Genomic DNA, 23,526 nt, shown 5'->3' on the forward strand with positions numbered 1-23,526 from the left:
CCAAGTGAGGGAGACTCTATGACCTGTCTGGGTAATCTGTGCAGTGCTCAGTCACTGCACAGGGAAGAAACTCTTCCACATATTCAGGTGGAACCTGTTGTGCATCAGTGTCTGCCTGTTGCCTCTTGTCCTAAGCTTGGCAATCCTGGGAAGAGCCTGGCTCCTCTTGACACCCTCCCTTCAAATACTGATGTGGTCCCCACTTAGTTGCCTCTTCTCAGGGCTGAACAGGCCCAGCTCCCTCAGTCTCATGAGAGAGGTGCTCCAGCCCCTTAATTGTCTTTGTTGCTCTCTGCTGGACCCACTTCAGGAGCTCTGTGTCTCTCTTGTCCTGAGGCAAGACACAGCCCTCCAGACACACCTCACTGGGCTGGGTGGAGGGGCAGGATCCCCTCCCCGACCTGCTGGCAGTGCTGTTCCTCATGCACCCCAGGATCCCACTGGCCCTCCTGGCCCCAGGGCACTGCTGGCTCATGGACAGCTCATTGTCCACCAGGACCCCCAGGCCCTTCTCTGCAGAGCTGCTTTCCAGCAGGTCACCCCAGCCTGAGCTGGGGCCTGGGCTTGTCCTTCCCCAGTGCAGGACCCTGCATTTGCCTTTTCTGAGTTTCAGAGCATTCCTCTGCCCATCTCTCCAGCCTGTCCAGGCCCTCCTGAAGGGCTGCCCAGCCCTGGGGCTATCGGCCACTCCTGCCAGCTCTATGTTCAGTGACCTTGCTGAGGAGGCCTCTGCCCCAAGTCACTGATGAATAAGTTAAATAATCATGGGCCCAGTATTTAACCTTGGGGGGCACCACCAGTGACAGGCCTCCAACTACACCTTGGGCCACAGATCATGGTTCTTTACTTTCTTTTTCTTAATTGAGGAGGTTGTGATGTTAGGCATAGGCACAGTAGAGTGAGGCTGCAGTTCAATCTCTTCCTCAGAGTCCTAGTACTTCTCAGTCTTTTTGCTTCACCTCTCAGCTTCCCCACTAGGCCTACTCAGGATTATAGAGGATGTTTGCAATCATCTTGCAGTGTGTGGTAAATTGCTGGGTTTATGCCAGTGTTGCACAAGGTGTATTAGGAACACTTGTACCAATGTGGTGTTTTGCTCACTGCCCACAATTGCAACTTCCTGAACTCTTGTCAGTCATAATACAGCCTTGTGTTCACCCTTAAAAGCAATGTCTGCATGTAAGAGCAACTATATATTGAACATCTCACTTTCTTTCTGTCTCCTTATAACCCACATCTATACATATCTATATATCCAGATTTAAATAAAGTGAGGTATTAAGCAGAAAAAAACATAGAGACACACACAAGAGATGAACTGGCCTAATACTGTTTCTTTCAACTAGTCATAGAGGCTTGGTCTAGGGTATGCTCAGGGATGTACAATGGGAGTAGTGGGAAGAAATTCAGACCGTGTTAAATAAAACTTTTGAAAGGGGATTGGGAATACTATAGTATTATATATATTGTCCATAAATAGAAGGTTGTGCAATAGTTGTGTCATGGTAGTAGTACCTGTAGAGAATTGCATTTTTTTTCTGACAGATAGATAGATAGATTGATAGATAGTTTGGTAGGTAGATAGATAACAAAGAATGGAAGCTAAAGCAGATTTCCAAGCATTTAAACTCTCTGCTGCTATTTAATAGCACAATCAATAGTTCTGAAAAGGGAAAGACATTTGCAATGCTAATTGCAATTCACAAGTGGGGGCGTACTGAGTGGGTGGAAGAGTTAGTTGTTTGCTTGCTGAGGGACATTTCAGAGCTGCAGAAGTTCTGATACTAATAATTCTTTTTGTAAAACGATTATCTGGCTGGCTATAGCACTGGAATAATTTCTAAATCAAAGAAATCAATGAGGTTGGTACTTCTTCAGGTAGTGGCTTTGTGGCAGGTTGTTCTGGTTGTCTTAGTGCTCCCACTGAGATGGAGAGCTTCCAGCCATGGAGTTTGTGGCATCAATAGTCTTTGCTACCTCTTAGTTGTCTACAAGGCTTGTCTCTTCCTCGCAAATTTTGTCAAATATGTATTGTCTTTTCCTATGTTATCGTATCTAATTTTTTATTTCTGGAAAACAATGGATGTTTTTACCTTTGGTGTGACCTGAATCTGCCACCATTATTTAATCTTATGTAACCTCATTAGTGCTCTGCTCTGTACATGCAGATTTGTTGGCCCCAGCTGAAGCACTTGCAGAATAAAGTACACAGTGTGACAGAGGATGACAAAACTGAGCTCTTTAGTCCTCTTTCCCACATTAAGCCCAGGTGAATGTTTCCTGGACTCCACAAACAAACTCCACACCACAAAGACATATATCTGCCTGTATAAGATCACAGTGCAGAATCATTCTGGGGGAGGAAAAAAATAACAAAATTTTGATGCTAAATCTTGTTGATGTTGACCCTCCAAAGTGTCAGTGATCTCTGAGCATGTGGGAGCAAGGAATAGCAAAAGCACCCATCCCTGGCACTCTGCAGTTGGCTGCTGGCCTCACAGTGTCCTCTGGGCTTTCCAGGTACAAGCTGGGATGGAAGTGGTGTTGAGTCAACATTACCATGTGCACTCAGATGCAATTCTTAATTGGGTCTAGGTGAGAATTTCTGCTTTACATGGGATAAAATATACATGTGTGTGGCATACAGTTTTAAATATCTGAAATAAGAATCTTAAAAGATCAAATAGTAATATATATGTGGTCTTTTTGATTATTTTTCCCCTAACAGCTGATATAGGAATGGTTACTATTGGTTATTGTGCTCTAATCATTAAGAAACAGAGGTATGAAATTTCCTTTCTAAATAAATTTGGTATTAGAGCAATTTTTTATTTCCTAAAACAAATCTAAAACAAATACTTTTTTTTTTTTTTCTCCCTGGAAAAAAGTCCTGAAATCTCTAATTAACTTCTGCTGAATTCAACAAATAATTACTGGAAAAGGGAGAGCCTTGAAGAAGTAATGTATTTTCTTTTTCCATTTCAATACAGTGTTCTGAAGCTATTTTATCACACTCAACTTTACAAAACAGTAAAAATCCATAAAAGAAAAGCAATCATTAATCTCAAAGCATTTTAATTATCTCTGGCTCTTCCTTGAAAAATCTTATAACCTCTTTAGACAAACTAAAACACATATATTACCTTCATCAGTATGTGAACATGATTACTCTGAAGTTCTGAATATATGTATTACTATAATCTTAAAATGTCTGCATTCCCTTGCACCAACACTCTTACAGTCCTTGTTTGTAATATCTGGGTAAAGCTGGAAAAATGTGGCTGATTCTATTTGGGTTAGTTAGAATATGTCCAGGAGTGGCTGCTGGCCCAACCCTGCCAAGGTACCAGAAAACCTGGAGGCTGATGAAGAAGCAAGGGACAGAGACTTAGGTTCACTGTGTGATAGTGCAGAGAGGGGTAATGGTGTGAACAGTCTTCCTTTGTTTCCCTTTCAGAGGGTTTCAAGAGTCTTGCTGCTAATATTTGTTTGTGTTGCAATATCATTCAGTCTCCATTAGGAGACTAAGACCTGCTTGTTCTGGCCATGAACTGAGGGTGGCAAGAAGAGGAGCCAGGGAAAAGGGAATCACAGGGACAACCTAGCACAGGGGCAGTTCAGGATCTGTGCTCCAAATAGCCACTTGCCCTGCAGGCTCTAGGTACAGTGCCTAGATTGCACTTGTGGTTTTAAAAAATCTGATTTTCTCTTGGAAATATATGGAATGGAGGAATTCTGAAAACGCTGATCCTGCATACTGATGTGCAGGTCACAAATCTCTGGCTATGAGCTCTTGTAAAACAGTTTGGAGATCATAGAATCATTGAATGTTCTGGGTTGGAGCGGACCTTAAAGATTATCTACTTCCAACTCCTCTACTATGGGCAGGGACACCTTTCACTAGTCCAGGTTGCTCTGGGTAACTTGTTCCAGTGCCTCACCACCTTCACAGTAATGAATTTCTTCCTAATATCTGACCTAAACCTCTTTCATCTTGAAGTCATTCCCCTGTATCATATCATTGCATGCCCTTGTCAAAAGCTCCTCTCCGCCTTTCCTGTAGGTACTGGAAGACTGCTGCAAGGTCTCCTGGAGCCTTCTTCAGGATGAACAGCCCCACCCCTCAGCCTGTGTTCATAGGAGAGGCTATGATCATCTTCATGGCCTCTTCTGGACCCTCTCTAACAGGTCCACATCTGTACAGTGGGGATTCAGAGCTGGATTCAGTACTCCATGTGGGGTCTCATGGAAAAGGAGTAAGAGGGAGAGAATTACCTCCCTTGGCTTGCTGGCCGTGCTTCCTAGAGATTTCCTAGTTTGGTTTGTAACAAGATAAATGAACTACTTAATGAACTATCAGTGGATCATTACATCCTGTAAATATTGAAAAAGTCAACAAATAAATACAGTGGACACCAGTTTAAAATAATCAACATTGATGAATTACAACGGGACTGAAGCACAGTAAGATTCCTCTTTGAGGAAATGCTCCAAATGAGCTCTAATAAGCTGTGTCTTTCTAGAATCCATTGGAATGTGAAAATCCTTTAAAAGGCTCATCTGTTTTCTCGAGTCAGATCCACCTGAAGAGGAGGCAGCTTGGTGTGAGGGAAGCACACCTGGATTGGGAACACAAGGCTGTGCCACTGTTTTGGGAAGGCTTGCTCAGATCAGAAGGCCAAGTGACTGCTTTCATGTGATGCAGAGCTCGAGTTAATGAGCTGACAAGACTTCTAGCTTGGGCAGGGCACCAGCGTGGTACTCCTGCTCCTGGACATGAATTGTCTGGAGTGGAGTGCTTGAACACCAAAGGAACTTTCTGAGTGAAGCCCCCTGGGCACAAAATTACATTTTCCGTGAAAATGAAAGTTTATTTTCTCTGTAATTTTCCAATCAATTATGCAACTCTCCTGCTAGTTTAAGCATGTAAAAATGTTTCTATAACTTGCCAGCCACCTCAGGCTGAGGTTTGGCATACTTTCCCTAATTGTACTTCATCATGACTTCATTATTTCTAACGTTCTTTGGAAGTTACTGTTCATATGAATTGAAAGATCAGTGGAACTCATTGCAAGATTATAAAGTTAATCTGCACACCTGTACAGGGATTCTTCTTTCTAAAAACTCTGAGTATTTCTTGTGACTTTCACCGATATCCAGGCATTACTGAGGATGTGACCAATGCTCTTCCTGCCTAACCCTACAGGACAGTAATTTCCCTCAACTTTCCTTGGGTGTACATTTGATTTTAAACAGAACAAACTCATCCTTTCTATAGTTAAATTTTAAAGTTTTGTTTAAACAAAATTAGGACTGTGATGTAAAATCTAGATAGATTTCACTGAAGACTGATGCTTTCTCCTTTAATCACATGGGTTTGCATCTGGGCACATGCTTGGAATGTGCATCTTCAAATTAATTGTGGTAGGATTTACAATTTCATGAAATTCAGTGCTTCATCTTTCATCTTTAGCAATTCTCATTAAATCTTTCAATCACAGAGCTGCTCACAAAAGTAGAAGTCTTGTGTCAGTACCAAAAATAGTGTAGCAAATGTGTACATCAGGTGGAATAACATGTCAAAGTGATTTTGAGGAGAACAGCACTTGCCAGTCTTCACCTATGGCTACTTTCTACTAGAAGCTGGGAGTAATCTGGCTAGAGAGATTTATATATAAATATAAAAAATTAGTGGAAAATATAAGAAACACTTTCAGTGAGATTTGAACCTGGGAGAACTAAAGCATACAGCAATACTTTTAATATTCAGATATTAGAAAGAGAAGTAAAACTGTTCTGTTTTATTTCCTTCAAATAAATATGTTGGATTTTTAAGAGCTAAACCATTACATTAAAACAATAACAATTTCTACACTAGCTCAGAATCAGCTTGAAAAAACCTGGAAGTATCTTGAAGGTGGGAATAAAATAAATCTGTTTTTTGGAAGCAGAGGTACAGCAGCTTCTTTTATGACTTTAAGATGAAGAAACTAAAAATGTGTTGCATTATGTTGCAAAAGAAGAAGTGAACTCAAAGTCCAATGACATGACTTTATTTTGCAGTCCCTGATTAGGAGGCGTAGTTATAATTTAAAAATGAAAAAGACTAAATGTTCTTCGTGTTCTTTTTTTTTTAATATATTGAAAAAAAACTTAGCACAATCAAAGATACGTGAGTGAGTGATAACAGTATTTTTGGATTTGGTGTGGGGGTTTCACAGTATTTTGGGCTGTGGTTAATGTAACAGGGTTGTAATTGGAGGGTTCAAATGTTGCATATAATGCATAGCTGTGGGAACTGGCCCTGACAACCAGTATTTGAAGCCATGTTCTTTCACCCTATAAAGACCATTTCTGTGGGGAGAGGCTGTGAGACAAACAGCAGAACTACAAAGTGTGGCTGGGTGTGCCAGATATGCTGCATTCAACCTAAGTTCTTGCAGGATGGCTCAAGTCACAAGCCCCTCTGATTGATTTGGTTTGTTCAGAGTATCTTCCCAAACACTTGTCCCATTGTGCTTCTCCCTTATTTCCTACTCCAGCATTTTGGCTTCTGTTCTGCTCAGACTTCCATGTGGTTGCAGTGCAGTGCAGGGACAGACTCTAATGGCTCCAAATGTGCCACACAGAGCTCACGGCACCCTGGGGCACTTTGATCCACTTCTGGCATCTGACATTTGCGTACCTAGCTGAAGAACTGGTGATCAGGCTGTTGAACCTGCTCAGTTCTGTGTCAGCACGTCTCTATTCCACTCTTCCTGACTCACAAATCAAATATTTCATTCTTCAGCACCATGAGAGGCTCTCTCAGCAACTGACAGATTTGACAGCCACACTGCACTTCAAAGAACTTCATGGGGTTGTTAGCAGTAGCAGGGATTTTCACAAAGTTGTATTTTTAGCACAAAGTCTGAGAGAATGACTTGACATATAGTACAGTGATCATAACCTCACTAAGCACAATAGGCTGCTTAATTTATAACTTCTTTCAGAAATAAAAATTCAACATTGAATACTCAGCAACGTCAAATCTTCTGTAAAAGAAACACTGAAGTGCAGAAATGCTGTGTGAGCATTTATTAAAAGTAGCTCTGATTGCATTTTTCATTCTATAGTATGACTGATGACCTAGTTTTCCCTATATTGTTTATTTTGTGGATTTTTAGCTGCTAATGTTACTGTCAAAGATACACAGTTATGAGAATACATTAGCAGACTGGTTTAAGCTAAATATTTTCTGAATATTTGGACCAAAGGAAAATAATTATGTTCTGGAATATTCATTATCTGAAATAAATTCCAACGAACAATGGCAATATGTTAAATCTCCCTGTCTGTTGAATGCCCATGTGTCTTCTTTTTGACTCATCCAGGCATGTGGCCAATGATGAGTATTTCTAAAGGGAAAAATTATCTTTTAAAAATACAACAGAATATACCAAGGTCAGTGAATTGGCAAAAGTTATTCCCTTGGTTGTCTCTCTTCTCCTTCTTACTTTCCCCATTTTATCCTTTTAATTTGCCTATTTCTTCCACATGGTATCAACCATCCCTTCAAGCTATTTAATTCAATGAGGAATGGACAACTGCAGCAAGTAGGAATTGAGCTTGCCATTATCCTAACATATTGGCTTGCATGGTGTTGTGTACAGACATCTTATCATCTTTTTGTCTTGTTCCTTTTTTTGAAGCATTTTCTTGTGTGGATGTGCCTAACCCACTGTGTTGCCCTAAAGATGGGAATTGACTCCATGTGATGAATCTCTCACCTTATTTGGCCTTTTCTAGGCTGGTGTTCACAGCTCTGTTGTAGTTTGTGCAAACTCACTGCAAATTTACTCAGCTAACACCACCAGAAATGCTTGTCTAGACACTTGGTAAATGTTTGTGGTGTATATTCAGACTCAACCAAGTGTGAGCGGTGAGTGTGTGTGTTGTGGAACAAATGTTTCAGGCTACTCTTTCCATGGTGGTTCTTTATTCAAATCCACACCACTGTGAATTGCTGTGGATGCACTGACTCTGCTCTGTGCATGCCCTGCATGCAGAGGCTGCACTGCTGCCTGATCCCTGCTTCCTGCAGCCTGGTGGTGAGGCTTCACCACCACAGATCAGAGTGTGCCTCTGGGGTCTCTAAAACAGGCCATGAGTTGGTTTTTGTTGATTAAAACAGACTAACATAAATTAGTGTACTGAAAATCCAAAGGCTGCAGTAGACAATTTAGAGAGAAAAGCATTTTTCTGTGTGGATCTTCCTGGGGTCTTGCTGAATGAGTGTTACAACATTTTCTATTTTGTTGATTAAAACAGACTAACATGAAATCAGTCTACTGAAAATCCAAAGGCTGCAGTAGACAATTTAGAGAGAAAAGCATTTTTCTGTGTGGATCTTCCTGGGGTCTTGCTGAATGAGTGTTACAACATTTTCTTTTCTCTTCTGTCACGTGTACTTGTCAGCACTACTCCTTGCTCTAGAAGGAGGTATGTAAATGATATGTCTCTATCACATAGCCTTAAATTTAGTTTTTCTGCACTACTGTGTATGTGAAAAAACTAATTCCATGAATACTAATTTGTTCATTTCAGTTTCCACACTTAATAGATTTTTTTTTGTTGTTGTTATTTTTTTTCTCTTTTTTTTGTAAAATTAATAGGTGTACTGAATCTTTTATCTTTTTTTTTTTTTTTATTTTTTTTTCTCTTTTTTTTGTAAAATTAATAGGTGTACTGAATCTTTTATCTTTTTTTTTCTATTTTATCCTACACACATGGAAACACATTTTTAAAAGTTGAATAAAAATATATTAATACTGTATAGGGCTTTTTTCGTGGATTTAGCCACCATATTTTAAATTAAACTATAGGATTCATTTGTGTTGCAAATTCTTTCATTATGTGAGCTTGTCTACAGGACAGAGAACATCAAAAAATGTTTTTATTCAAGAAACTATTGTGGGGTTTTCTTCTTTCCTTTTGCAAAGCATATGAAACAACAAAAAAGCACAAATACTAAAGCCTGTTAATATGAAGAATATAGTCTCTCTAAAATCTAGGTAGAATTTTCTTGCCGCTAAATCCATATTCTATAAATCTTTGATGTAACAAAAAGTTGTAACTGCTAAGGTGAAGACTGGGACAGGAAGTCACAGAGAGCAGTAGCTGTCTGTTACCTTCCCCCATTTCTATACTAATGCTTATGGAGGGAAACCTCTTTTAGGACTATTTTATTCTTATTCCTATTTTTTCCTGTGTTTTTTTATATTGATTCAGGAGCCTCAGTGACTGCTCCTGCTCTGCACTGCCCTAACTGAGACTATAGTAAGAAGCACAGCATCTCCGTATGAGTGTGGGTGGGCAGTTGTGTTAGAAGGGTAAAGATTCCTCTGCTGCTGAATGCTGGGCACCGAAGGCAGGCTGTAAGTCTGTAATGTGGTGGTTGTACCATTTTCCCAAGCCACTGAGGCAGACAGTGAAGCAATGGCTTTGGCTCATAGATTTGATTTATCAATTAGGCCAGAAGGATTTATTTTCAGTTTGCAAAGTGAATCAACTCTATCAGCACAGACGGTGGGAGGGAGCATGTTAAGATGGTGAAAGCTGATTGAAATGGTGTGGTTTTGGCTCCTCAGCATGCCTGTACTTCAGAGGGCAGCGCAGATACCAGGACAAGATCAGCTAATGTCTGGCACAACTTATTAGCCTGGGCCGTGTACCATCCCATCTTTTCCAAGCTCTCCAAAAGGCCTCTGAAATCAGCAGAACCTTGTTAGTGTGAGACTATGCAAAAGTGCAAAGCCCACCAGACCTGGACCTGTTCATTGGAGCATGGGACCAGCTTAGAGCAGTCTGCCCTGCTGACTGAGTAGCTACAGGTGGAGATATCCACCCCTGCAGTGATTTTAAATGCATCCTTTATTCATAATGTGCCACTGCAGCAGAGGGAGGCTGGTATAAATGTTACTGTTCTTGATGCCAGAAGACCTTTGAGTTGTTATTGTGCTTGTAGCTGGGAGAAGAAATGTGTTTGACTCGTTTAAAAATTATATACAGGAGTATTTGGTGAACTGGGATTTGGATTCTGTAGGTGATGAGGAAACCACAGCAAGACTAAAATTGAGTACCTTGCTGCTTCTAGGTGGGCTTGTTTAGCTGCTGCACGGTTCCCTGCCAGTGAAGAAATGTGGATTATGGGCTTTGATTGAGAAAGAGTTTTATTCAGTCTTTGAGTATCTGTCTCTTAATATAACATTTTAACTTAAAATCTGTGGTTGAGAAACAATTTATTGAGCAAAACAGAGCAAGCAAAATCCTCCACCTTTAGACTAAATAGAAAGGCCAGCTTAAACCAGCTGGGCTAGTAACCTTTCTGTTCCCCAGCTTTCCCCAGGTAGTACAAGAAATTCAAAACCAACAAAAAAATCACGTAGGTTATCATAATGTAGGAAAATATTCTTTTTCATGATGAGGGACATAACTTTGCATCTTGACCGAATAACAATGAATCAAGTAAAGAGTATTAACTAAAAACTAAGTCTGAGTTTTAATTAAATGCACAGCAGTTGCTATTTTTCAATATACATGGGAAGAAGCAGAGTATGATATATTTCCTTGATTGAAGAATTTTCAAGTTCCAGCTGGACAGCACTTTAATTAACTTCATCTTCTCCCTTTTCTCAGCTGAGGTCTCATTCCATTATGATTCTGAATCAATCTTAAATGTAACATTTTGGAAAAGACAGCTTTCTCACTATGTGAATACTAAAAGTGTTTTTTCTTCAGTAGGCTGAAAACCTTCAAACTTGGTATTCTTAAGGTTGTGCTGAAAAATGTGGGGATATGGAAAAGCCAGAGTGAATGTGGGGAAGTGATGTGGGGAAGCCAGAGCAAAGATGACAGATGTGGGAAGTGTGTCCTGTAGAAGGCTGGAGTGCAGCACGTGCTTTTAATGGAGCTACTCCTGTTTCTGCTGTTTGCCAGCTGTAGTGTGGCACTGGGGATCTGCTCAGTAAAATGATAACACTTGCACAACAAACTGTTTGTCCCTGGCTGGTTGACAAACTGAGAGCAGCAGTATCACTGCTGAACAAGAGCCCAGAGTCTCCTCTGTGTTATCCTCTCACACTGAGCTAATTGCCAACAGTCGAAAGACAGCATCTATTTCACAGGTTAAAGTTGAAAGAATTTGTGGCAAGTACCCAGAGGCCAGGTTGAGGTTTTCCTCAAGTCTGATAAAGGATGTAGAGAAGTGTTCATGAGAGCTTTGCGCAACTCAGGCAAAAGGCTGGAGGAAGGGACTTGTCATTACTGGCAGCCAACACCAATCCTTCCTTCCCTGACAGTCACTGGAAATGTATTTTACACACATTTCAGTGGGTAAGATATGACAGGTGCTATGCATGTAGTAACAATAATTTATCTTCTCCAACAGTTTAGTTTTCAAGAGAATGATACCAGCCAAATGGGACTGGCCTTTGTAAACTGATCTGTTGGGAAGGCTCCGTTGGAAAGACAAGTGCAATGCGTGGGTATCCACACCATGGTTTAGAGTGTGACTTTATCTCTACTTAGAACCTGCAGAATTAAGACAGACAGGGTGTCAGCAGACTAATAACATCTAAACCAGGCAGTTGTCTTGAGTTTGGCACATCAGAGAAGTCATGCCACAGCATGTCACGTGTAATGTTAGGGAACATGGTGTTTCAATTATTAAATCAAGGTTGAAACTTAGACATTGTATTTTTTTCCTCTGGATTTTGGTTTAGTGAATTTCCCTTTTCTTCCCCTTGTCAGTATTTTAGATAGGGTCTCAGTCTTGGGTTGCAGTGGTTTTTTATGAAAGCTTCTGTTGAGTCTTCCAATTATTGAATTTATTTGGATTATAACAGTTAGAGTTACTGAGAATTCAGAGGCAATACCACTGCCAATTTATTTATTTATATTTCTTTTTGTTGATGCTGCTTGTAATGTTGCCTCTAGGACAAAAGAAGGGGAAGTTTTGAGTGAAAGTGTAGTTATTTAGCTTGCTCTCTTCCTTGCTGGGACAAAGTATGGCAGTGCTGCAGTGCAGTGGTACTCGACCTGGCATTAAAATAATTGTGTTGGGCACTGGAAGCATGCTGGCTACAGCAGAGTGGAGTCAAGTGCATTCTGATTTTCCCTGCCAAAAGACTTAGCAGCTTGGGCACCAATGAACCAGTAACAATAGACAGCAGGGGAGTGTTGTGGTTTAACCCCAGCTGGCAACTGAGTCCCACACAGCTGCTCACTTATTCCCCACCCTGCCTCAAGTGGGATGGGAAGGAGAATCGGGGGGGGGGGGGGGGGGGGGGGGGGAAGGGAAGGGAAGTAAAACTTATGTGTTGAGATAAGGACAATTTTATAGTTTAAATATATGTTATCTATGTTATATAAATATAACAATAATAGTAATAAAAAGAATAGGGGGAGACTGAGAGAGAGATAAAACCTAAAAGACAAATAATTCATAATTACTCACCATCCACTGACTGGTACCCAGCCCATCCCTGAGCTGCAATCAGTCTCTTTCTGGGTAACTCCCCCAGTTCATACAGGGTACATGATGTTCTGTGGTGTGGAATGTCCCTTTGGTCAGTTTGGGTCAGCTGTCCCATCTCTGCTCCCTTCCAGCTTTTGTGCAGCTCCTCACTGTCAGAGCACAGACATAAAAGTCCCTCACTTGAGGTAAACATTACTTAGCAACAACCAGAACCTCAGTGTGCTATCAACATTATTGTCATGCTGAATTTCAAACACAGCACTGTACCAGCTACTAGGAAGAAAATTAACTCTGTCCCAGCTGAAACCAGAACAGGCAGAGTTTGTCCTTCTGAATTATTCATGTTCCCTACATTGCTACCTCTCTTGCTTCTGTAGCTTGGTATCTCTCTTTTCTAACTTCAGAGCTATTTGTCAAACAAAGTGTTCATGCAAGAATTGTCATGGTAGACACCTTGTGCAGAAAATAAGAGTTGAGTTGAATGAGAATATAGGATTGATTGTGGTGATCAGGTGCAGAGCTCAAGCAACAACAGCTCATTCAGCTGTCCCCTTTTGTTCCCTTCCCCTCCATTCTCCATACCTGTTCTCTCATTTGTCTTAATCACCTCCCTTTCTCTCTCTCTGTCTACTCTCAAATAATTTTGTATCCTGGTTACTTTTTCTGCACAAGTGTCTTTTGCTACCTCTGTGTCTGAACTTGGTATTTCTGATAGAGTTTCCTATCCAATCATTTAGCAGTACCTGGGGACCTAGCAAGGGTTTACTTTTCAAAATATCTTTGTTCTCCCTTCCATTATATGTGAGATTCCATGGAATAATTTAGGTTGGAAATGACCATTGAGTCCAACCTTTATCTGCCAAGTCCACTGCTAAACCATGTTCCTAAGTGTCATATTTTTGAATACTTCCAGGCCCAGGGTACCTTCCCTGGGCCACTTGTTCCAATGCTTAGTAATTCCTCTAGTGAAAAAAGTTTTCCCAATAGCCAATTTAAACCTCCCACTTTGGTCTTTTTCCCACCTTAACCATCTGTGAAATTTGGTCATCCTTCATGGTATTATTTGTAACACTTGTTAACTTCCTGCTCTGTTTTCTGCCTTGTCCAGTAATTTTTCATGGTTAATTCACTGAACTGAACCTCAGAGCACAGCCAAACCTTTTGCCAAGTGTACCTTCATGGCTGGAAGGGAAGACTCACAGCATGGTCACTCATATGGTGACATTCAGATAGCCACTCAGGCAACTGTGTAAGAGAGAGGAGAACAGGAGGAGTCAAAGACCCTTGTTCAACAGGAAGACATGGCAGATTGAGCCATAGAAAAGTCAATCCACAGGAATGCTTAGAGGGACAGGGAAGAGTTCAGCTGCTGGAGGAAGAACTGTGGAGGGCATCAGGTGCTTTGAAGTGCAGTGATGATTAGCACCACTGGGAAATGGGGCAGCAGGGAAGGACCAATACCGGGCAGATACAGCTCCTGCAGTCAGAAGAGACTGCTGACCTGCACCAGGAGAGGTTTAGATTGGACATTAGGAAGCACTTCTTTGCCAAGAGGGTGGTCAAACACTGCAACAGGCTTCCTGGAGAGGTGGTGGATGTCACCAGTCTGTCAGCATTTAGGAGGCATTTAGAGAATACCTTTAACAACTTATTTTACCTTTTGGTCAGACCTGAAGTGGTCAGCCAGTTGAATTAGATGTTCCTTGTAGGTCCCCTGCAAATGTCATATTGAGTTCTAAATATGTTAAGACTGAATATAAAGGATAATTCTAATCAAGAGACAGGTGAGTGTCTGAAGTGTGCTCCCGAAAAGTGTTTTGACCACAGCAATCACCAGTACCAACTAATGAAGTTTACAAGGCAGATTAATCAAGTGTAAGTGAATGTGTTTGCAAGTCTGTTTCAAATTTGAGGTGTGCCTATGATTTGATTTCTAATGCTGGTGCCAAAACAGCATAAGGATTCAACAGTAAAAACTTTGTGAAGTGACTATGTTTTCTTCATAGATTTTTTATAATGGCAAATCTAGACAGAAAATATAATGTATAGTTTCACTCCAAACCGCTGTTTGTTTTCTGTGATTTTCATAACATTTTTCCTTTTATTATTAATAATATTATTATTGAGGGTTTGAAGTATAGAAATAAAAATTTTGCTGTAAGTTTGAAGTTTCAACGTAGTTTTACTGTTTACAAATAAAGACCATGTTTTTTTAAAGTGCTGGCAAGAAGGAATAGTAAGAGAAAACAACTTCTTCTTTTACCTCACTGACACTTCTTTTATTTCTTCTAATAGCCTGATGTTCTTGCCTGAGGAACTGGAGACTTTGCCATAAATTTAAATTCCTACAGAAAGCAGGCCTGACTTGACTTTTCTAGAACTAAACATGTCTCAAGCCATTTTCAGGTTTTTGTGATTTTGCTTTCTCCAGAAATTACATTAATCATCAGAGAAATGTGTTTAGTAAACAATGTTATTAAGAAGAATTGGTAATTTAATTAAAAATACATAAAAATAGGAGAGTGTGGACAAAATCATTATTGGGAGAATAGCATATGATACCTAGAAAATTTAAAACTACCTCTTTTAAAATTGAGAACTTCGACCTGGGTGAAGTGAAAGATACTGTTATTTAGTCCCAGCCCAAGGTATGGAGGAGAACAGTCCCAAAAAACATAAAGAATTTGAAAAACTTCATTAGTATTAAAAAAACCCTCCTAAATACATCTGTGTACTTAATTTTTTCTTTGTTCTTATCATGAAAAATGAGGTGAGAGAAATATGAAAAATGGAAATGCAGCAATTTAAGACCCATGTTTAACAGCTTGATTAAAAATCTGAAGATAAGATTTAGAATCTTGGCATTTAAATAATCAGCTCCTTCTGGTATCCTTTGCAGAAGGAAGTGCTGGATGTGGGTATAAAATGAGGATAAAATATGATATTAATTTGCACTGAAGTAGCAAATATTCTACAGAAGTCTCAGGTCATTAATCTATCTTCCAGCTAAGGGAACTACATTAATAGCTTATGGGATTTACAGGGCAGGCTTCAATTTAATGGTTCACCCAAAGTTTGGGAAAAATAGGAAAGGGCATGATACTGGAGAATACGTTATATCCTGATGCATTAAAATCAATGGCAAAACTTTCTTGGCCTAAAATGGCCTCTAGATAGTTTCTAATTTCAGTGCTGCTGCTGAATGTTAATTGCCTGTCTGTAAAGTGGAAGGAACCATATTTTCCTGACAAGTGTTAAAACTGACTATAATCCTCACAGCTCTGTCTTGAATAGGAAAATAATCTGAATTAACATTAAGCTTTAATTGCATTTCTGGAGATGAATGGGATGGGGGTTGGAGTTTTTAGAGTGTGGCCTCAGCCTAGAAAAAGACACATATTTGCAGTGAATTAACAGATGGTGCCTGCAGGGTCAGGAAGTTTCATTTGCAGTATTTCCTAAGCAGTTCTCATCATCGTAGTCCTGCCTGTGTTTTGTCACCAGTTGCTATGTTCTTTAAACTATAGTATTTCCCTGGACTCTGAAGCCAGGTGAGAAACCCTTTTTTTTTCATTTCTTGCTGTTGGCTTTAGGGGCTACCTTTGTATATGGTGAGAGGAGTGCATTATACAATTTGCAGTTGATTCATGAGAAGCCTTGGAAAAAGAACCAGGGAGTAATGTTGTAACTTAATAGCTAAAATTCTGTCTTCACAGGGGAGTGTCACTAGTACAGCACCTATAAATCAGTGTTGGGGCAGTGCATCATCAGATGTGCAACCTTTTTTAAGGTGATAATTCCCATAATTTGGGCATTGACCTTGTTCTATGTTGTACAGATTTGTAATCTGTGTTTTTCTGAGTGATCCCCACAGGTGGGATATTTCTAATGTGAAGTCACGCTGTGAGACACCTCTGAGTGTGCTGGGAAGATGGGATTATAAATATTCATTGCTCTTGCAACGTTGGGCAATGAAGGTTTCAAATTTTATAAGCTAAGAAGAACTGGGCCCACTCAGAGAGAAAAGAAAATCTCAAAACTTTGGTAATTCCAGGTGATAAATGAAGCAGAATGGGTAAGAAAATGAGAGGTTTTCTGCTAGGCTGGTTTTGAGCCAACATGCTAATTTGATTAGTAGAAGTACATAAGCACACTATAAAATCTAATCACTTATGACAAAACCGAGTCAGGCTGGGTTTCCCTCCCTTGGAAATGCAGTAGCTGCTCTGTGGTCCAGTGTCATCCCTGAAGAACCAGGCATCATGAGCTATAGATTCCTGGCATGGTTTGGCTCCCAGGTGTGAGGACCAGCCTGTCAGGCTGCCCCATGTGTCCCATCCTTTCCCACCCCGATTACCGGCCATGGGAAGCACAGTTAGAGAAGAGGACACATCTAGAGCCTGGAGAAGAACCTGGCTTGGATCACATATAATGCAGTTTCTGTTGACCACATGTCTGGCAAACAAGGGATAAAGAGCAGAAGGATCTAATTTTATTCCTTTCCTGCTAAATTTGCCCAGGTACAGAAGAAGGACTTGCTAATGCTTGGCTCCCACCTGTGCTCTGCAGTGAGACATGGCAAAGCCCAGTCCTCAAGCCTCCTTCCTGAGATCAGGTACAAATGTGTTTGGGGTTTTCTGTTTCTTAAAGAGTAGCTTTGCAGATAAAATATCCCAAAGAAAACTATAATCTTACATGCCTCTCCTGACCACAGGTAGAGTCTGCAGGTACATGTTACAGGTTCCACCAGCTTCACAGCATCACCCTGATGGAGCCTGAAAATCATCACCCAATGCAGCTCAGAGTGTCATTGTTTCCCCACTGGCTGGATACTCCTGCACCTTCTGGCACAGGTGAATTTCCAAATGTCTGCACCACTGGCTATTGAGGGCCCATCCTCCTCACGCCCTCTCCTTTTTGTTGATTTTTGGTTGTTTTGTTGTTTTTTTTTTTAACCAGGAAAGATCACATATCAGTATGTTCTAATATCAAAATATAATCATATTTTCACAAAATTAAATCACTGTTTCCAGTCAGCTCTAGAGTTCTCCTTTAAAGCACAAAAAGCCTCTCCTTTTTGTGCTATGTTAAGTAGCATGAATTCAGTGGAGAAACTGGGGATGGCTGCCTTGAGGGTGACTGGCAGGAGGGAATCCTCAGGATCTGTCACAGTGGAGCATGGTAGCATGAAACATAAAAATGGTTTCAAAATTTACATCCACCTCCATGCAAAGTCTTCTGCTAAATCCTTTTTTTCTCTCCATGTGAGATCATGGTGTTGCTGGGGAAAAACAAGAAAATAATTTTGAAATTAAATGGATGAGAATTTGATAATCCCCGATGACCTATTTTCTTATAAGGTTATGGACTTGTGCAAATCAGTATGTGTTTTATAATGACTAGAGTATGAGAATGCCTAAATATATACAACTGGGACAGCCAAGGCAAGAGCTGAGTCCAGGACTCCTCCCTCTGTCTTTTTCTTGCTATTTCTTTTAGAGAAACAGGATTTCATTGAAAACTCCTGGAGAGCATCCTTCTGTCACTTTCATTTCAAGTTCCATCATACTTTAACTTTTAGAAGGTCTTATCCCTCTGCCCAGGGGCAACCAGCCTGAGATGGGATCCTCAGGATTATCTCTGTGAAACACAGCAGGTAGTTCTATTTTTGCTGCTATGCCAATTTTCTGTTCTTTCCCAGTGTGCCAGGTTATGAAACTGAAGCATAAAACAAATAGTGAAATGCTGGAAATTACAAAAATTATCCTTTTAACAATTTTTATAATTATCATGAACCTAAAAAAGGAGGGTAAAGGGGGAAATGCTTTAAACTTCTTGCTGCTGGACAGACAATGATGCTGGACCATCTCCTTTTTTTGATGCTATAGGCCCAAAGAATAATATTTCTGTAAGATACTCTCCTTCTGCTCAGGGCTCTTTAAAAGCGATGAAAAACACCTTCTTCCAAAAAAATATACTGTCTACTTCAACAAAGTACAAAGCAAGTGGAGAGATGGTTAAAGCCACAAAAATCTTTGCCCCCAGGATCTGGCCTGCAGCTTGTCCCCCTAAGCTTATGGGATGACTCATGTGCATTTACATTCCCTGTGCTTCACACGACATCTGCTGCTGCACATTTGTTGGAGGATTTTGTCTTTGAGCAGCTGGTGACAACCCACTTCCTCTTGCTTTCTTCAGCAAAGATTTTTCAATTGTTTCTTGTTGTTTTGATGTGAGACCCAGTGTTGGAAAAACAAGCCCATTTACCCTGATTAGAACCAGCCCTTTAAACACTTGCCAATTAACAACCCATTTGTTATTTTCCAAGGACCAAGAAATACTTTCCCTTTCTCTCATTTCACTTTGTTTCAGCTGCAATTCCACATAAGCAGCGGAAAAGCAAGCACTTCTTATATAAACTGTTATTAGTATTTCCCTTGTCTTCCCTGTTCCTTTTGTTCTACAGAGCTGGAGAGGTGGGCACCCTTGGGTTTCTTCAGGCTAATCTTAATTAGTTTAATGTTATGATAATCATGCTACTTCCTTACACTGCCACTAGTGCTGAGTGTTATACATACATATATATATATATATATATATATATAACCTTGCTGAAAAACAAACAGAACATCACATTAGCGACAATGATACAAAAAATCATTAGTTTTTGTTACTCAATGCCAATTCTATTAACAGGCATTAAGAAAAATAACTTAACATGCATCTGTTTTTAGCAAAATTGGACATGGTCTGGTTTATGCCAGTGAAGTACATTCAGTGAAATCTTCTTTCAGGGATTTGCTCTCAACTATATCTATGAAATCATACATTATGATTTTATCCTTTTTTAAAAAGTATATACTAAAATTGAGCTGAGTGCTGAGCTACTGTTTCTACTTTTTGTCTTCTCTTTCAACACTTCCAAATCTCCTTGCCAGGGACCACTTTTTTACATAAATATTTAAAGGAAGTACTAAACCTTTAAATGAGATCATCTTGTTTCCATTTTTGAAAATACAATCACTTATCTCAGACAAATCCAGGAGTAGTTACTTGAAAAACTGCATATAATCCCATCAGCCCTAAAGTAATGGCTCTTCTGCTTCAAAATGCCTGCTGTGTTTGTTACTGATTCGATGACTTTGCCATTCTGCAGGAATTTTCCAAGTAGGAGGGTTTCCCCTTTTCATAATTCAAGTTGAAATTACAATCTATTTTTAGCCTGTACTGTTCATTCCAATGAATAGTATCTGATCCTATCTTCACCTGTACTTTGCCAGTCCCTTAAAGTATAGGTGTAGTTATGGTGTGTGGCTATTTACATGTTCTGCACCTCTCTGCAGAGGTGGCTTTGGCATCTGCTGCATACTCTGAGCTGAGTTTTCCTTTGCAAATGCCACAAAGCATCTGACTATAGAGAAAGGGGTTTTCTTGAGAGTCACACTTGCTTCCTAACTTCATTGGATATGTTGCAAGTCCTTCTCTAATAAAGAGTTCCTTGGCTCCTGGATTTGAATACTGAAACAGGCACATATGTTTACTGAATCATTGCCAAATTTTGGGGTTTTATCTGTTAGTTTCATGTGGCAAGGGAGGATTTAAAATCATTTTGGTTCGCAGGAGAAATTGAAAACAGGATCTATTTTTGGTTCTCATTTGACTCTTCAAGATGGATCAGTGGAAACCTGTTATAACACTAATTTACTTAAAGATGTATTGTGGGCATTTTGCTAAAATGCTGAGGGGAAAAAGCTTTGCTTTTGCAGTTGTTTGGCCTGAAGCCAGGATTCTCCATGAAGCTGTATGAAGAAGCCAGAGCATTATTATCCACATATTTTTATGCATACAGTAGAATTCATTGGCTAGACAATCTGTTCCCTTCTTGAAATATATTTAAAAAGACAGGAGTGGGCTACAAATAAGTTGAAGATGCACCCCTTTTTTTTATAGCTGTGCAAATCAAGGTCTGATATGGAGCATTTGGGTATCAAAACAAAATACTTCTTATAACCAGAGAATCAGTATTTCTTATTTCCTGACATGCAGTGCAACTGCAAGAAGAGATGCTAAAAGCCTCGGTCGTTGGAGTTTGATTTGTGGGGTTTTTTTTTGTTTGTTTCTTTTTGTTGTTTTGGGTTTTTTTTGTAGGGGAGGGGTTGTTTTGGGGTTTTTTTTTTAACAAATCATAAAGATTAGCTGCATATACCTATTATGTAATTTTTACTGTATTAACTGTAATTTCCTCTTACGCACACCTTCAGCCCATGGTGCTCTCCAGCTGAATGCATGACATTTCTTGGTGCATGGGACACTATTGGTAACAATAAGATTGTGGCAACCTGTGTTATGCCTGCTCTATGAATAGCAGTGTCATTTGTCATGTGTTTGAACAGACTGCCTGTACAACACAGCCAATGACAAATTTTAGGTTGAGATAGATCTGTCCTCCAGTTCACAGACTGGCTCTGTTTTTTCCCTTGCATTGTTGTTCATCTCAGGCTAAACCCTTCTGTGCCCTTTCCATTCTCTGAGAGGAGAAAGATCTGCACATAACTGGATATTTAACACCTGTGTTTCAATTATCATATCATTTGAAGAATCGGGTGCTTTACTTTATGTTCCTCAAGTAGTTATCTTGATTATTTGCTACTGCAGAACTGCAGTAAACTTGTTTGTTTATCCTTTTCTCTCTATCTGAATTTGATTTCAGAAAGCAATCTCAGATGAAGGAGAGACTTCTGAGTCCTAATCACATGCTGCTGTTGTTAGCTTTGTTGCTGCAAGTGGCAACAAAAAGTATACTTTACCTTATACTATATTAAATTCTAAGAGCAGAATACATTGTTTTTCTTGCTATGCCTGGTTTTTTTGTTTTGGGTTTTGTTGTTGTTGTTGTTGTTTGGGGTTTTTTTAGGTTTTTTTGGTTGGTTGGTTTTTTTTTTTTGTTTTGTTTTTTGAGGTCTTTTTTTAGTTGATTTGTTTTGGTTTGTTTTTTGGGCTTTTTGGTTTTATTTTCTCGTGAGGTCTTCCAGGATAGATAAATGTGAAAGCCATGGTAGTTGTATTCAGCAAGAATTTTTTACAATATTTCATTACAAAGCATACATGTCTTGGAGAATTTTATGAGAAAACAGCTCAAGGCACATTCAACAACATATTACTTCTTTCTGTCTCTTATCAATTACCTTTGGGTCATCCTGTTTGCATAAGAAACAGGTCAATAAACTGATTTCAAAGCAGAATGTGGTATCTACTGAGACACTAACTTCGTCCTGGGCTTATAAAGAGTGCAAAGTGCATATTTTATGGTCCTCTTTTTGTCCTAATGTGATTGCTCTTCTAATCTCTTCTACAGAAGGATCCTAATGGCTCATTCAATGTGGTTTCATTTAAAGAATTTCTGCATGTCCTTGTTTTTGGTCAGTGTGCACCTTTCTTCTGTGTGGGTAATGCTGGATAAGAATTGTTTCATTTGTACAATTTGCAAAACTCATCAGGCCCAGAAGGGCAAAGTTTATCACAGAAGTTTGATAAGACTCTCATTATAGAAAATCATAAATTTAATAGACTTCTGTGTTTCATTACGTGTTTCATTATTTTTCATTTCATTATGTGTTCTGGAGCTTACAGAGTACTCATTTATTTTATTCGTTTCAATAACATTATGGTGTGCTCTGTGTTCTAGGCAGTGTCAGTCATTATGGAATAGAGAATTTCTGTTATTGAATAGAGAATTTCTATCCTTTTTCATCTTGGGATTTGATGTACAGTTAGGCAAAATTTTGAAGTGCCAGAATTCCATTAAATTGGAACAGGATAGTAGGACATTTTTAACTGAAAGGAAATTATTTTAAATTCCTCAAATGGAAGGTTTTTGTTTTTCAAATTTCTGTAGCCTAAAGAGAGTTCTAGTACTGGCCCATATTTGATTTCATGGTCCCAGCTGCTCCTGCAGTTTCAAAACTGAGCAGTAAGATTCTCAATCTGTACCAATGGAATATCTGCATCCTGAGAAATACAGATCATTACAACTGGAGTCCTTTGAAGATATGTGCCCTGCAAAGAGTAATAGCAGGAATGGGAAAAAAAAAAAAAGAAACAAGAAAAGGGAGAACCTGAATAGCATTAGGTGTTCTTTATTGTTTCTCTGTTGATATTCCAGATAAAATATGACAAGTCTTGTACACCCAGAACTTCATCTGATGCATGAAGAAAAAACAATGCTAGGTCTTTTATTGTACTTGATTTTCTTTTTTTTTCTCTCAAATAATCAGACTACTCTTCAGAAACATGTAAGAGAAGTTACGTAGGCCTCAGTTTCCGTTGGACAAAAATATTTTGAATCCTTCAAAGGAAATAATACATTTGGACACAATAAGTCACAGATGCCTTTTCATTTTCTTCTTCAAACATAAAGGCATGCTGACCTTTTGTGATAGATTGCTTCCTGAGAATACAGTGAATGTATTTCTATTCTTTCTTCTCTCTGGAGATCAGTTTGTTTTCTGTTTATAGAGAGTAAATCATCCGCATCTTATTTCTTTGGATTGAAGAACCCAACTAGGCCCTCATCTCTTTGACTTTTTCTCTTCCACCATCTGTTCATCATATGCTTTCATGGGCAAATCTACCCATCAAAACCAAGGAGTAGACACCTAGGATTGTACTGTAAATTAATTTACAGATGCATGTAAGATGATGGGAAAATCTGCTGAATTGCATTATACCAAGAACAATTTATCATGTAAAACCAGAACATTCTGGGAATTCAGATGCATACAAAAAGTTGGAATACAGATTTCATGTTTATTGTTAAACACACAGACCTTTGTCTCTTTCTTCATAGCATGTATACAATTTTATTGTGAGCACTGAAAAGTAATGACCTGACCTTTTACTCCCCATACTGCTATTTGTTCCATGTTGATGCTTAAAGAGGCTTCCTGGAACAGAGGCTAGAGAGTGTTAAAGGAATAAAGCAGGGATTTGTTAAAAGACCTTCAAAGGAT

General features: G+C 39.4%; 1 long non-coding RNA gene across 4 annotated transcripts in view; it reads left to right on the top strand.

Moving 5' to 3' along the window:
- The window catches only part of LOC120504751, a 222,994-nt gene that overhangs the window by 156,402 nt on the left and 43,066 nt on the right, over nt 1-23,526 (top strand). For 3 of the 4 annotated variants that reach the window (XR_005628108.1, XR_005628107.1, XR_005628109.1), the window contains exons 6-7: nt 17,038-17,132; nt 17,232-17,370. This is a non-coding gene — a long non-coding RNA (uncharacterized LOC120504751). The remainder of the gene's footprint in view (nt 1-17,037; nt 17,133-17,231; nt 17,371-23,526) is intronic. The other variant, XR_005628110.1, reaches the window with a different exon arrangement.

Source organism: Passer montanus, unplaced genomic scaffold, assembly GCF_014805655.1.
Source record: "Passer montanus isolate IOZ18808 unplaced genomic scaffold, ASM1480565v1 scaffold3, whole genome shotgun sequence".
In the NCBI taxonomy this organism is placed as follows: Eukaryota; Metazoa; Chordata; class Aves; order Passeriformes; family Passeridae; genus Passer; species Passer montanus.